A 14,224-nucleotide genomic window follows, 5' to 3' on the forward strand; every position below is an offset into this window, starting at 1 on the left:
ACCACACTTGTCTGGTTAGCTGCATGCTCCCAGGAAACAACCTGCTGCTGCCTACATCATCACCACATGTGAATAAAAGAAAGAAAGACAGCAAGAAAGAAAGAGAGAAAGAAAGAGAGAAAGAGAGAAAGAGAGAAAGAAAGAGAGAAAGAAAGAAAGAGAGAAAGAAAAAAAAAAGAAGTAAAACGGCGGGAAAACTTGCATCAACACTGGCACTCTCCCTCCAGCAGGGGTAGACAAAATGCTAACTAGAGAGATCCAGATCTGACTTTGACCAACGTTAGAGAAAGGTGTGCACCGTTCCCGGAGGTACTGCAATACCGGGCCGATGCGTGGAGTGGACGGAGCAAGCCCCTGTTCCATCTCCCGATTCCAAAAATCAATTTAATATATGGTCCCCTGATAGGGGACGTATCAGATATTAATACTCTTTTATTGAGATTTTACATTTTTTTACATTTACACCCATTCGTTTTTTCATTCATTTTACATTTCTTTTAAAGATGACATTCATGCATACAGACATACATTTTGTTTTAAAAGCATTTAAAATACATTTAAAAACACCAAGACAATTGTGATTTGTACATGGTTAAAACAGACACAGATTAAAATCAACATGAAAAAAACCTGTGCTGTTTTAAAAGTGACTGGAAAAAAAGAACCATCTATAAAAAACCAGTGCTTGTGAGGGCCAGGGAGTGCTCTCTAAAAGGTTCAAAAGTGAACATAAAACTAGATCTAAAACAGGGACAGGGGAAAAGGGACAGTGTATAAACAGTGAGTTAAAATTCTAAAATTTTAAAACACTTAAAATGTAACTTTTAATAGTTTACATTAAAAATCTTAAAGATACATAAAACAAAACAAAACAAAATCAAATAAAACATTCAAATTAAATCAAAGGTCCATAAAACTGAAACAAAAAGACTACATAAAACCAGGGCACCGTTGAAAAACGGTCATGCCAGCTAAAAAGGGCGGAATGCTGGCATGACAAAATAAATAAAAGGCTTAGCGGTGCCCCGTAGTCCCGCTCCTAGGAGCTAGCGGTTCCAGTTTTTTCCTTTATTCCATCTTCACGTCCTGAAGTCCGGCGATCCTCCACTCCGCGCAGGCCTTGTCCTTCCCGAGGGTCCGGATGTCCAGAATTACAAAGTCCTTGATAAGAGTTTGTGCCCTTCTGGTCGTGGTGATAGTGTCTAGCTCCTGCTTGTGATAGACACAGACGTTACGGCCTTCCCACAGGATCTGCTTGACAACATTGATGACACGCCAAACGCACTTAGCTGTGCTGGTAGTGATTCCTCCCGCAGGCCCATAGAGCACAGTCTCAGCGGTCATCTTGGCCGTGTCAGCAAACCTGTTTAGGAAGACAGAGACAGAGAGCCAGACACTGCCAGCCACATCACACTCCCAGAAGATATGGGCTGGTGTTTCTCTCTTGCGGCACTTTGCATAGGGGCATGTTTCTACTTGGGCTAGTCCCCTCCTGAACATGAACGCTCGAGTGGGGAGTGCACTGTGGACGGTGTTCCATGCTATATCCTTCTGGACATTACTGAGGCAGCTGTGAGACACATTCTCCCAGATTTTTTGGCTTTGGGTGAGGGAGAAAGTAGCTACTTTTTCAATTTCCTGGGAACCGGCAAGATATTTAGTTACAGCCTTGTATTCCCAGGAGGCCAATTTTGCTTTATCTAAGCCCAATTTATATATAGTGTCCCTTAAGGTTCTATAATACAATGGGGGGTCCCAGGAGTACGGCACGGTGTTATCAATAGTGCAGAGGCCCAAGGCCCTGAGACAGGTGGCAAAATAGAAACGATTCATGTAACATACCTTCCTGTCCAGGGCCTGGATGTTCTTGATAGTTTGCGTGAGCCCCTGCACTCGGGTGAGCTGCACAACGTCCGGGACCCCCTTACCTCCCTTCTTGTCGGCTTTACTCAGGGTGGCTCGCTTTACCCTCTCCATCTTGCTGCCCCAGATAAAGCGGTGGATAATGCGGTCCACCACTTTTTTGGTGGTCCTGTCTGGGGGAAAGATTTTTCCTACATAAGAGAGGATGGGGAACAGTATAGACTTGGTTATTAATACTCTACCCGTCATTGTTAAGGATCTTGTGCTCCATCCGCCAATCTTTTTACGGACCTGGTTAATGGCCGCCGTCCAGCTCTGGGCCCCCGAGCTATTGTTCTCGAAAATGAGGCCCAGAATCTTGATTTTGTCCTTTTTGACAGGGTACATGTCCGACAGTTCCCTATCTACCTGCCAATTTTTAGACACGTAGACTTCGCTCTTGGACTTATTAATCACTGCCCCGGTCGCCGTGCAGTACTTCTCAAGGATATTACTAATCCGAGGTACCGACGATGTGTTGGTGCAAATGAGTGACACATCGTCCATATATGCTGTTGTTTTGACCTGGACCCCGTTGGATCCAGGCAGCTGGAAACCAGTTATATTGGTATCCCTACGAATTGCCTGCAGGAGGGGTTCAATGCACACGACATATAGCAGTGGGGATAGTGGGCAACCCTGTCTGACCCCTGACTGGATAGATATTTTACCAGTCAGGTGCCTGTTCACCAAGACTCGGGTACTAATGTTTGTATATATGGTTTTAACCCACTCCCTAAGTCCAGGAGCGAATTTCATCTGGTCCATCACTTTGTACATATATTCATGGCTTACCCTATCGAACGCCTTCTCCTGGTCAAGGTTGAACAGGCAGAGGGGATGGTTCCGTTCTCTAGAATAAGCCAGAATGTCCCTTGTTAACATTAAAATATCCGTGATGGACCTCCCTGGGACGCCACAAGCCTGGTCAGGGCCAATGACCAAAGGGAGGTGTACTTGTAGCCGGAGCATCAGAGCTTTGGCTAGTATCTTGTAATCCACGCAAAGGAGGCTGATTGGGCGCCAATTCCGTAGATCTTTAACTTCCCCTTTCTTATGAAGGAGAGTAATTACACTCTCCCGCATAGAAGGGCCCAACCGCTTCTCCCTGTAGACCGCTCTGTAGACCTCCGCTAAATGGACTTTTAGCGTGTCCCAAAAAAGATGGTAATACTCACCCGGGATGCCATCTGGACCTGGCGTCTTACCGGTGTTCATGGTCTTAACCGCCTGGGTGAGCTCCTCCAGCGTGAGTTCTGGGTCCTTCTCCTCCTCCTCCTCGTCCCGCACTGAGTCAGGCTCCAACTGGCTCAGGAACCACTCTATCAGGGTGTCATCTGTAGCTTTGATGTTATACAGGTCCCTATAGAAGTTCTCTACCACTTTTTTCACTCCCTCACTATCCTCTACTATCCTCCCCCTGCTGTCGAGCATGGAGGACATCAAGCGCCGCTTCTCCCTCGTTTTCTGGAAGAAGAAGCGAGTACACTTTTCGTCTTCCTCCATTTATTGCACTTTTGCATTGTGCATGACCTTTCGTTGTTCCTCCCTACAAAGCACTGAAAGATCTAGCTTGGTCTGGGCTATCTCGTCGCTTACAGGGAACCCCCGAAGCTGAAGCAGGCTCAGACGCTGGAGGGCAGCATTCAGGTATTTATATTTGGCCCTCCTTTCTTTTGCTTTCCTCTTGCCTGCTGCTATGAAATAACCCTTAGTTCTCATTTTGACCATCTCCCACCACTCTATAGGGGAGTTGAATAGGTCACGCAAAGTGGTCCACTCAACAAGCCTGCTCTTATAGGCTGCAGCTATGGAGGGGTCATCGAGTAAGGAGGTGTTTAATTTCCAGACCCCTGACCCCATCTGGGAGGTCTGAGGGACCTGCAATGTTACCTGCAGGAGCCTATGGTCGGAGAAGAAGATGGCCTGGGTGTCTACTGCCGTCTTCGTAAGGGAGCTGGTATGCAGGACGAGATCTATACGGGAGAAGGAGGTCCCAGATGAGCTCACCCAGGTAAAGGGAGGCACCAGGTCCTTACCTGCATCACACAGGGAGAAATCAAATATTACGGAGGACAAAACTCTACTAGAGCGGTCGTTGCGTGGCCTGCTCCGGTCTACGTCCCTCAGAGCACAATTGAAGTCACCTGACACGATGACGGGTACGTTCCCCAGCAGGAGTGGACGCAGCTGTGGAAAAAATTGAACTCTTTCGTTTTGGTTAGTGGGTGCGTAGACATTGACCAGTCTGAGGGGAGTGTTGTTGTATGTCACATCCACGCTCAGAATTCTACCAGGTTCTACCTCCCTGCTGCTGCGGGAGGTAATAAATGGGTTTTTAAACAGGATACCTACTCCGTCGGCTCTGGCTATGTTGGAGCCCGACCAGAAGGAGTCCCCCAGGGTCCAACTCTCCTTCAGGTCCCTATAATCAGGGCTCGACGAAATACCACACTCCTGCAGAAAGATGAGATCTGCTTTCAAGTTAGCTAGATAGTTTAGTACATCAAATCTTTTTTGTGTCTCCCTGATGCTCCTGACATTAACAGACACACATATCAGGGCCATCAGGGTAGCTAACAAGAAAAGGAGTCGCTGCGTCCACCCCATAGCGACTATGATTGGGAGGTCGGGACACTCTTCCTACTCTTAGCTCTACGCTTGCTTCGAGGGGGCTTGGGCTTATTTGCAACTCCCATCACCCCTGAGAAGGTACTCACTGCTGCCTCGTCCAAGAAGGCACCGTCTTTATATGCACAGTACGTGGAGTTGTTGGGGCTATTCAACTCCCCACAAGGTAAGTCTGGTGGAACTTGCTCAGGGCCCCTCGGAACGTGTGGGTCAGCTTTGTCCTGGGGGGGGGTTATGACAGACAGCATTCTTTGGCTGTTACCGTCTGTTGAATTGGAGCTGTTAGCAGACTTCTGGCTTACCGCGTCCAGGGGTATTCCCATGTCCTCCAGTGCTGTATCTAGGAGGACCTCTAGGGGGCCCCTGGTTTTGCCCATACAAGGGAGGGGGTCAAGGATGCTTTGAAGGGAGGCCCTTCGCTTGAAGAGGGTCATTGCTACCGAGGTACTGCTGGTCAGGGAAGGTGTTGACCCCGACCTCTCCCTCGGTGCATTAGTGAACACCTCTTCTGCGAGGTGTGCTAGGGTTTGTGCCAACAACTGGGAAGGCTGGCTGGGGATGCCCTGGCTGGCTGCTACCTGCCCACTAGGCGGCAGTGTAGCCGTCCCACTCGCCTCCGTCTCTGCCTGCGAGGGCAAGACTGGGGACTTTGTGTGGACATTAGCTGGTTTTGGATCTATGGGGGCCACCTGCAACTTGCTGTCTTTGATCCTGATCTTCTTTCTTTTCCCCCCCTCGTCTCTACCCTTTCTTTTCCCCACCCTCTGCTGGTTCTTCACTCCCTTCCCCTCCTTCTCACTCTCACTTTCACTGTCGCTTTCGCTTTCCTCCCCCACGGACTCAATCCTTATGGCGTCATAACGAGAGCCGAGGGGGAGTGCTGGCGCTGAGAGGGCCCTACTCAGGGGGGGGCCGCTGCTGGGTCCGGGCTCCCTCCCTGCCTCGTGTTCTGCATCAGAGGAGCTACTGGAGGAGCTAGTGGAGTGGCTGTTGTACTCTCTCTCTGGGCTGGGGGAAGGGGTCCTCGTAAAACGGGACATGTCTCGGGGGCGGGGGGGTGAGGGGGGTGCTGGTGATGATGGTGGTGCTGGAGTCTGGGTCTTGGATACTGTTGGTGGTGATGTGGACTGATCTTTGTTACTTGCTCCCTCTTCCTGCTCAGGCCTAGGCTTGTTCGTGTTTGCCTTGCTGGCTCTGGCCATGTTGGCATAGGAAGAGGGGCAGTCCTTAAACAGGTGCCCCTTCTTTCCACACAAATTGCACTGCCTCTCTTCTCTGCAGTGGCTGGTCTCGTGGGGGGCGCCGCAGTTCCTGCACTTGACTACAGTACACGCGGCCGCCAGGTGTCCTAATTCCCCACATTTCCTGCAGAGTTTTGGCATCCCATTATAGAATACCAGCCCTCTGTTGGGCCCTAACACTATGGAGTTTGGAATGTGGCGGACGCCTCCAATGCCCGATGGATCAACATTAAGGCGTACCAGCCACTTTCTGGCTCCTGTCCAAACCCCATCTTCATCTGTAATTTTCCTCCCTTCTGATGACACCCTCCCATAGCGGTTAAGCCATGTTGTAATATCATAGTCGCTAACAGCCTCATTGAAAAATTGGACAGTAACAACTTTCATTTCTCTGTCTGTCAGTGCATCCACACAAAATTCTTTGTATGGAGCGAGATATTTATTCTCCCCCCAAAAGGACCACATTTCTTGTAACTTTTGGGGGTTCCTAAAACTGACCTCAAACACTTCCTTAAGCCCTGGCAATTTCACCAAACAATTCAAGTCAGAAGGGGAAAAACCCATACCCCTCTGAAGAATGGTCCGGCTGAACTCCAGTCTCGTCAGTCCTGGTTCCGTTTCATCTTGCTTGTTTCTTGTGAAGCGCACCGCATTGTGCCTCCTGGTCTCCTGGGTTGGCCGGAACGCCATCCTTCAGCTGGCTCCTCCGATTGGGGTGGGAGAAGCCTCTGGACGTCCGGGTTGTCTCTCTCTACGGAAAAGAAACAACGTAAGCAGCAAATCTGGGCAGTTGAAGGAACTATTACTTTAGTCCCTGAGGAGATGGTCGCCTCGCAAGAGGGACCCCCTCCCCAGGTGAACGGTGTCCTTCCCTGGCGGAGTAGGGGGCGCTGCTTGGCACCGAGACCACGTAGGAAGAATCGTGGCTGTGACGCCTCCTCGGGGTCCGGGGCCGCCCTCTGCTCCTCCCAGATGGCACCCTCTGCTGGGCGCCTGCTGCTCTCTCGGTCTGGATCTCGATTACAATCAAGGGCTGGGGATGAGGTCGTCTAGGTCATCAAAGGGTCCTCAAAGGTCGTCTGGATGGTAGGTCCTCCTTCTCTCTAACTCCAGGAACGTCTGGAAAAGCCTGAAAAAGAAAAAAACTGGAACCGCCTGAAAAAGAAAAAACTGCTCTCAACAGTCAACAAAATCTTGAAAGACCCTCGGCCTGGATTGGGCAAGCCAAAACCAGACTGAGCATTAGTCTTCCAAAAAGTTGCCGAGCTGAAGAAAGCCAGTCAAAAATAAAAAAAAATTCTGTTCCACCTCACCCGAACAAACCTCTCACAGACCCTCGGAGGGAGCGGGCAATGCCACTACCCTCTAAGCCTTAGTCTTAGAAAGATCTATTCGAACTGAAGAGAAGCCAGAGTATATCTGGCGTATCAGATATTAAACTGATAAGAACAGATACTACACTTGATCTTAGCCAAAAGGCCGAGAAGCGATGGCGACTTGGCCCTTGCCCGGGGCCCCCCAGCCCGGACGGCACAGGGGGATTCAAAGGTGGGTGCAAAATTCCAAGCACAAGCAGACCCCCAAAAAACGGGCTGCTGCTTCCAGAGGGGAAATGTGCAATTTAAGCAGGAGGAAACAAAACAGCAAAAACACACACATAACACCAAAAACAAAACATAAACTGGCGGAGTGCGTCTTACAAATAGTCATGCCAAGCTGCTATGCTGTGCAAGGTGCCTTGGGTAACTACAACTGTGCCTCGCTGGCTGGCTGGCTTGCTAAGAAGGTCCTGGCATAGGGACATGTTCCACCACACTTGTCTGGTTAGCTGCATGCTCCCAGGAAACAACCTGCTGCTGTCTACATCATCACCACATGTGAATAAAAGAAAGAAAGACAGCAAGAAAGAAAGAGAGAAAGAAAGAGAGAAAGAGAGAAAGAAAGAGAGAAAGAAAGAAAGAGAGAAAGAAAAAAAAAAAAGAAGTAAAACGGCGGGAAAACTTGCATCAACACTGGCACTCTCCCTCCAGCAGGGGTAGACAAAATGCTCACAGGAGAGATCCAGATCTGACTTTGACCAACGTTAGAGAAAGGTGTGCACCGTTCCCGGAGGTACTGCAATACCGGGCCGATGCGTGGAGTGGACGGAGCAAGCCCCTGTTCCATCTCCCGATTCCAAAAATCAATTTAATATATGGTCCCCTGATAGGGGTCGTATCAGATATTAAACTGATAAGAACTGATACTACACTTGATCTTAGCCAAAAGGCCGAGAAGCGATGGCGACTTGGCCCTTGCCCGGGGCCCCCCAGCCCGGACGGCACAGGGGGATTCAAAGGTAGGTGCAAAATTTCAAGCACAAGCAGACCCCAAAAAAACGGGCTGCTGCTTCCAGAGGGGAAATGTGCAATTTAAGCAGGAGAAAACAAAACAAAGCAAAAACACACACATAACACCAAAAACAAAACATAAACTGGCGGAGTGCGTCTTACAAATAGTCATGCCAAGCTGCTATGCTGTGCAAGGTGCCTTGGGTAACTACAACTGTGCCTCGCTGGCTGGCTGGCTTGCTAAGAAGGTCCTGGCATAGGGACATGTTCCACCACACTTGTCTGGTTAGCTGCATGCTCCCAGGAAACAAACTGCTGCTGTCTACATCATCACCACATGTGAATAAAAGAAAGAAAGACAGCAAGAAAGAAAGAGAGAAAGAAAGAGAGAAAGAGAGAAAGAAAGAGAGAAAGAAAGAAAGAGAGAGAGAAAGAAAAAAAAAAGAAGTAAAACGGCGGGAAAACTTGCATCAACACTGGCACTCTCCCTCCAGCAGGGGTAGACAAAATGCTCACAGGAGAGATCCAGATCTGACTTTGACCAACGTTAGAGAAAGGTGTGTACCGTTCCCGGAGGTACTGCAATACCGGGCCGATGCGTGGAGTGGACGGAGCAAGCCCCTGTTCCATCTCCCGATTCCAAAAATCAATTTAATATATGGTCCCCTGATAGGGGACTTATCAGATATTAAACTGATAAGAACAGATACTCTTTTATTGAGATTTTACATTTTTTACATTTACACCCATTCGTTTTTTTCATTCATTTTACATTTCTTTTAAAGATGACATTCATGCATACAGACATACATTTTGTTTTAAAAGCATTTAAAATACATTTAAAAACACCAAGACAATTGTGCTTTGTACATGGTTAAAACAGACACAGATTAAAATCAACATGAAAAAAACCTGTGCTGCTTTAAAAGTGACTGGAAAAAAAGAACCATCTATAAAAAACCAGTGCTTGTGAGGGCCGGGGAGTGCTCTCTAAAAGGTTCAAAAGTGAACATAAAACTAGATCTAAAACAGGGACAGGGGAAAAGGGACAGTGTATAAAACAGTGAGTTAAAATTCTAAAATTTTAAAACACTTAAAATGTAACTTTTAATAGTTTACATTAAAAATCTTTTAGATACATAAAACAAAACAAAACAAAATCAAATAAAACATTCAACGTAAATCAAATAAAAGTCCATAAAACTGAAACAAAAGACTACATAAAACCAGGGCACCGTTGAAAAACGGTCATGCCAGCTAAAAAGGGCGGAATGCTGGCATGACAAAATAAATAAAAGGCTTAGCGGTGCCCCGTAGTCCCGCTCCTAGGAGCTAGCGGTTCCAGTTTTTTCCTTTATTCCATCTTCACGTCCTGAAGTCCGGCGATCCTCCACTCCGCGCAGGCCTTGTCCTTCCCGAGGGTCCGGATGTCCAGAATTACAAAGTCCTTGATAAGAGTTTGTGCCCTTCTGGTCGTGGTGATAGTGTCTAGCTCCTGCTTGTGATAGACACAGACGTTACGGCCTTCCCACAGGATCTGCTTGACAACATTGATGACACGCCAAACGCACTTAGCTGTGCTGGTAGTGATTCCTCCCGCAGGCCCATAGAGCACAGTCTCAGCGGTCATCTTGGCCGTGTCAGCAAACCTGTTTAGGAAGACAGAGACAGAGAGCCAGACACTGCCAGCCACATCACACTCCCAGAAGATATGGGCTGGTGTTTCTCTCTTGCGGCACTTTGCATAGGGGCATGTTTCTACTTGGGCTAGTCCCCTCCTGAACATGAACGCTCGAGTGGGGAGTGCACTGTGGACGGTGTTCCATGCTATATCCTTCTGGACATTACTGAGGCAGCTGTGAGACACATTCTCCCAGATTTTTTGGCTTTGGGTGAGGGAGAAAGTAGCTACTTTTTCAATTTCCTGGGAACCGGCAAGATATTTAGTTACAGCCTTGTATTCCCAGGAGGCCAATTTTGCTTTATCTAAGCCCAATTTATATATAGTGTCCCTTAAGGTTCTATAATACAATGGGGGGTCCCAGGAGTACGGCACGGTGTTATCAATAGTGCAGAGGCCCAAGGCCCTGAGACAGGTGGCAAAATAGAAACGATTCATGTAACATACCTTCCTGTCCAGGGCCTGGATGTTCTTGATAGTTTGCGTGAGCCCCTGCACTCGGGTGAGCTGCACAACGTCCGGGACCCCCTTACCTCCCTTCTTGTCGGCTTTACTCAGGGTGGCTCGTTTTACCCTCTCCATCTTGCTGCCCCAGATAAAGCGGTGGATAATGCGGTCCACCACTTTTTTGGTGGTCCTGTCTGGGGGAAAGATTTTTCCTACATAAGAGAGGATGGGGAACAGTATAGACTTGGATATTAATACTCTACCCGTCATTGTTAAGGATCTTGTGCTCCATCCGCCAATCTTTTTACGGACCTGGTTAATGGCCGCCGTCCAGCTCTGGGCCCCAGAGCTATTGTTCTCGAAAATGAGGCCCAGAATCTTGATTTTGTCCTTTTTGACAGGGTACATGTCCGACAGTTCCCTATCTACCTGCCAATTTTTAGACACGTAGACTTCGCTCTTGGACTTATTAATCACTGCCCCGGTCGCCGTGCAGTACTTCCCAAGGATATTACTAATCCGAGGTACCGACGATGTGTTGGTGCAAATGAGTGACACATCGTCCATATATGCTGTTGTTTTGACCTGGACCCCGTTGGATCCAGGCAGCTGGAAACCAGTTATATTGGTATCCCTACGAATTGCCTGCAGGAGGGGTTCAATGCACACGACATATAGCAGTGGGGATAGTGGACAACCCTGTCTGACCCCTGACTGGATAGATATTTTACCAGTCAGGTGCCTGTTCACCAAGACTCGGGTACTAATGTTTGTATAGATGGTTTTAACCCACCCCCTAAGTCCAGGAGCGAATTTCATCTGGTCCATCACTTTGTACATATATTCATGGCTTACCCTATCGAACGCCTTCTCCTGGTCAAGGTTGAACAGGCAGAGGGGATGGTTCCGTTCTCTAGAATAAGCCAGAATGTCCCTTGTTAACATTAAAATATCCGTGATGGACCTCCCTGGGACGCCACAAGCCTGGTCGGGGCCAATGACCAAAGGGAGGTGTACTTGTAGCCGGAGCATCAGAGCTTTGGCTAGTATCTTGTAATCCTCGCAAAGGAGGCTGATTGGGCGCCAATTCCGTAGATCTTTAACTTCCCCTTTCTTATGAAGGAGAGTAATTACACTCTCCCGCATAGAAGGGCCCAACCGCTTCTCCCTGTAGACCGCTCTGTAGACCTCCGCTAAATGGACTTTTAGCGTGTCCCAAAAAAGATGGTAATACTCACCCGGGATGCCATCTGGACCTGGCGTCTTACCGGTGTTCATGGTCTTAACCGCCTGGGTGAGCTCCTCCAGCGTGAGTTCTGGGTCCTTCTCCTCCTCCTCGTCGTCCTGCACTGAGTTAGGCTCCAACTGGCTCAGGAACCACTCTATCAGGGTGTCATCTGTAGCTTTGATGTTATACAGGTCCCTATAGAAGTTCTCTACCACTTTTTTCACTCCCTCACTATCCTCTACTATCCTCCCCCTGCTGTCGAGCATGGAGGACATCAAGTGCCGCTTCTCCCTCGTTTTCTGGAAGAAGAAGCGAGTACACTTTTCGTCTTCCACCATTTTTTGCAATTTTGCATGACCTTTCGTTGTTCCTCCCTACAAAGCACTGAAAGATCTAGCTTGGTCTGGGCTATCTCGTCGCTTACAGGGAACCCCCGAAGCTGAAGCAGGCTCAGACGATGGAGGGCAGCATTCAGGTATTTATATTTGGCCCTCCTTTCTTTTGCTTTCTTTTGCTGCAAAAGGCCGAGAAGCGATGGCGACTTGGCCCTTGCCCGGGGCCCCCCAGCCCGGACGGCACAGGGGGATTCAAAGGTGGGTGCAAAATTTCAAGCACAAGCAGACCCCCAAAAAACGGGCTGCTGCTTCCAGAGGGGAAATGTGCAATTTAAGCAGGAGAAAACAAAACAAAGCAAAAACACACACATAACACCAAAAACAAAACATAAACTGGCGGAGTGCGTCTTACAAATAGTCATGCCAAGCTGCAATGCTGTGCAAGGTGCCTTGGGTAACTACAACTGTGCCTCGCTGGCTGGCTGGCTTGCTAAGAAGGTCCTGGCATAGGGACATGTTCCACCACACTTGTCTGGTTAGCTGCATGCTCCCAGGAAACAACCTGCTGCTGTCTACATCATCACCACATGTGAATAAAAGAAAGAAAGACAGCAAGAAAGAGAGAAAGAAAGAGAGAAAGAGAGAAAGAAAGAGAGAAAGAAAGAAAGAGAGAAAGAAAAAAAAAAAGAAGTAAAACGGCTGGAAAACTTGCATCAACACTGGCACTCTCCCTCCAGCAGGGGTAGACAAAATGCTCACAGGAGAGATCCAGATCTGACTTTGACCAACGTTAGAGAAAGGTGTGCACCGTTCCCGGAGGTACTGCAATACCGGGCCGATGCGTGGAGTGGACGGAGCAAGCCCCTGTTCCATCTCCCGATTCCAAAAATCAATTTAATATATGGTCACCTGATACTCTTTTATTGAGATTTTACATTTTTTTACATTTACACCCATTCGTTTTTTCATTCATTTTACATTTCTTTTAAAGATGACATTCATGCATACAGACATACATTTTGTTTTAAAAGCATTTAAAACACATTTAAAAACACCAAGACAATTGTGCTTTGTACATGGTTAAAACAGACACAGATTAAAATCAACATGAAAAAAACCTGTGCTGTTTTAAAAGTGACTGGAAAAAAAGAACCATCTATAAAAAACCAGTGCTTGTGAGGGCCGGGGAGTGCTCTCTAAAAGTTCAAAAGTGAACATAAAACTATATTACTAAAACAGGGACAGGGGAAAAGGGACAGTGTGTGGAACAGTGAGTTAAAATTCTAAAATTTTAAAACACTTAAAATGTAACTTTTAATAGTTTACATTAAAAATCTTAAAGATACATAAAACAAAACAAAACAAAATCAAATAAAACATTCAACATAAATCAAATAAAAGTCCATAAAACTGAAACAAAAAGACTACATAAAACCAGGGCACCGTTCAAAAACGGTCATGCCAGCTAAAAAGGGCGGAATGCTGGCATGACAAAATAAATAAAAGGCTTAGCGGTGCCCCGTAGTCCCGCTCCTAGGAGCTAGCGGTTCCAGTTTTTTCCTTTATTCCATCTTCACGTCCTGAAGTCCGGCGATCCTCCACTCCGCGAAGGCCTTGTCCTTCCCGAGGGTCCGGATGTCCAGAATTACAAAGTCCTTGATAAGAGTTTGTGCCCTTCTGGTCGTGGTGATAGTGTCTAGCTCCTGCTTGTGATAGACACAGACGTTACGGCCTTCCCACAGGATCTGCTTGACAACATTGATGACACGCCAAACGCACTTAGCTGTGCTGGTAGTGATTCCTCCCGCAGGCCCATAGAGCACAGTCTCAGCGGTCATCTTGGCCGTGTCAGCAAACCTGTTTAGGAAGACAGAGACAGAGAGCCAGACACTGCCAGCCACATCACACTCCCAGAAGATATGGGCTGGTGTTTCTCTCTTGCGGCACTTTGCATAGGGGCATGTTTCTACTTGGGCTAGTCCCCTCCTGAACATGAACGCTCGAGTGGGGAGTGCACTGTGGACGGTGTTCCATGCTATATCCTTCTGGACATTACTGAGGCAGCTGTGAGACACATTCTCCCAGATTTTTTGGCTTTGGGTGAGGGAGAAAGTAGCTACTTTTTCAATTTCCTGGGAACCGGCAAGATATTTAGTTACAGCCTTGTATTCCCAGGAGGCCAATTTTGCTTTATCTAAGCCCAATTTATATATAGTGTCCCTTAAGGTTCTATAATACAATGGGGGGTCCCAGGAGTACGGCACGGTGTTATCAATAGTGCAGAGGCCCAAGGCCCTGAGACAGGTGGCAAAATAGAAACGATTCATGTAACATACCTTCCTGTCCAGGGCCTGGATGTTCTTGATAGTTTGCGTGAGCCCCTGCACTCGGGTGAGCTGCACAACGTCCGGGACCCCCTTACCTCCCTT

At 47.8% G+C, this 14,224-nt stretch overlaps 1 non-coding gene and 4 pseudogenes across 1 annotated transcript; all 5 read right to left on the reverse strand.

Moving 5' to 3' along the window:
- Nucleotides 1-287: 287 nt before the first annotated feature.
- On the reverse strand, nucleotides 288-442 carry LOC131738730 (U2 spliceosomal RNA; annotated as a pseudogene).
- A 6,672-nt stretch (nucleotides 443-7,114) lies between these two features.
- On the reverse strand, nucleotides 7,115-7,265 carry LOC131738553 (U2 spliceosomal RNA; annotated as a pseudogene).
- Nucleotides 7,266-7,864: 599 nt separating this feature from the next.
- On the reverse strand, nucleotides 7,865-8,055 carry LOC131738327 (U2 spliceosomal RNA). Its single transcript, XR_009329891.1, has one exon. It is a non-coding gene; the product is annotated as a U2 spliceosomal RNA (small nuclear RNA).
- A 603-nt stretch (nucleotides 8,056-8,658) lies between these two features.
- On the reverse strand, nucleotides 8,659-8,828 carry LOC131738476 (U2 spliceosomal RNA; annotated as a pseudogene).
- Nucleotides 8,829-12,592: 3,764 nt separating this feature from the next.
- LOC131738823 (U2 spliceosomal RNA) lies at nucleotides 12,593-12,725 on the reverse strand (annotated as a pseudogene).
- Nucleotides 12,726-14,224: the final 1,499 nt, after the last annotated feature.

Source organism: Acipenser ruthenus, chromosome 10 (genome assembly GCF_902713425.1).
Source record: "Acipenser ruthenus chromosome 10, fAciRut3.2 maternal haplotype, whole genome shotgun sequence".
NCBI classification, from domain to species: Eukaryota; Metazoa; Chordata; class Actinopteri; order Acipenseriformes; family Acipenseridae; genus Acipenser; species Acipenser ruthenus.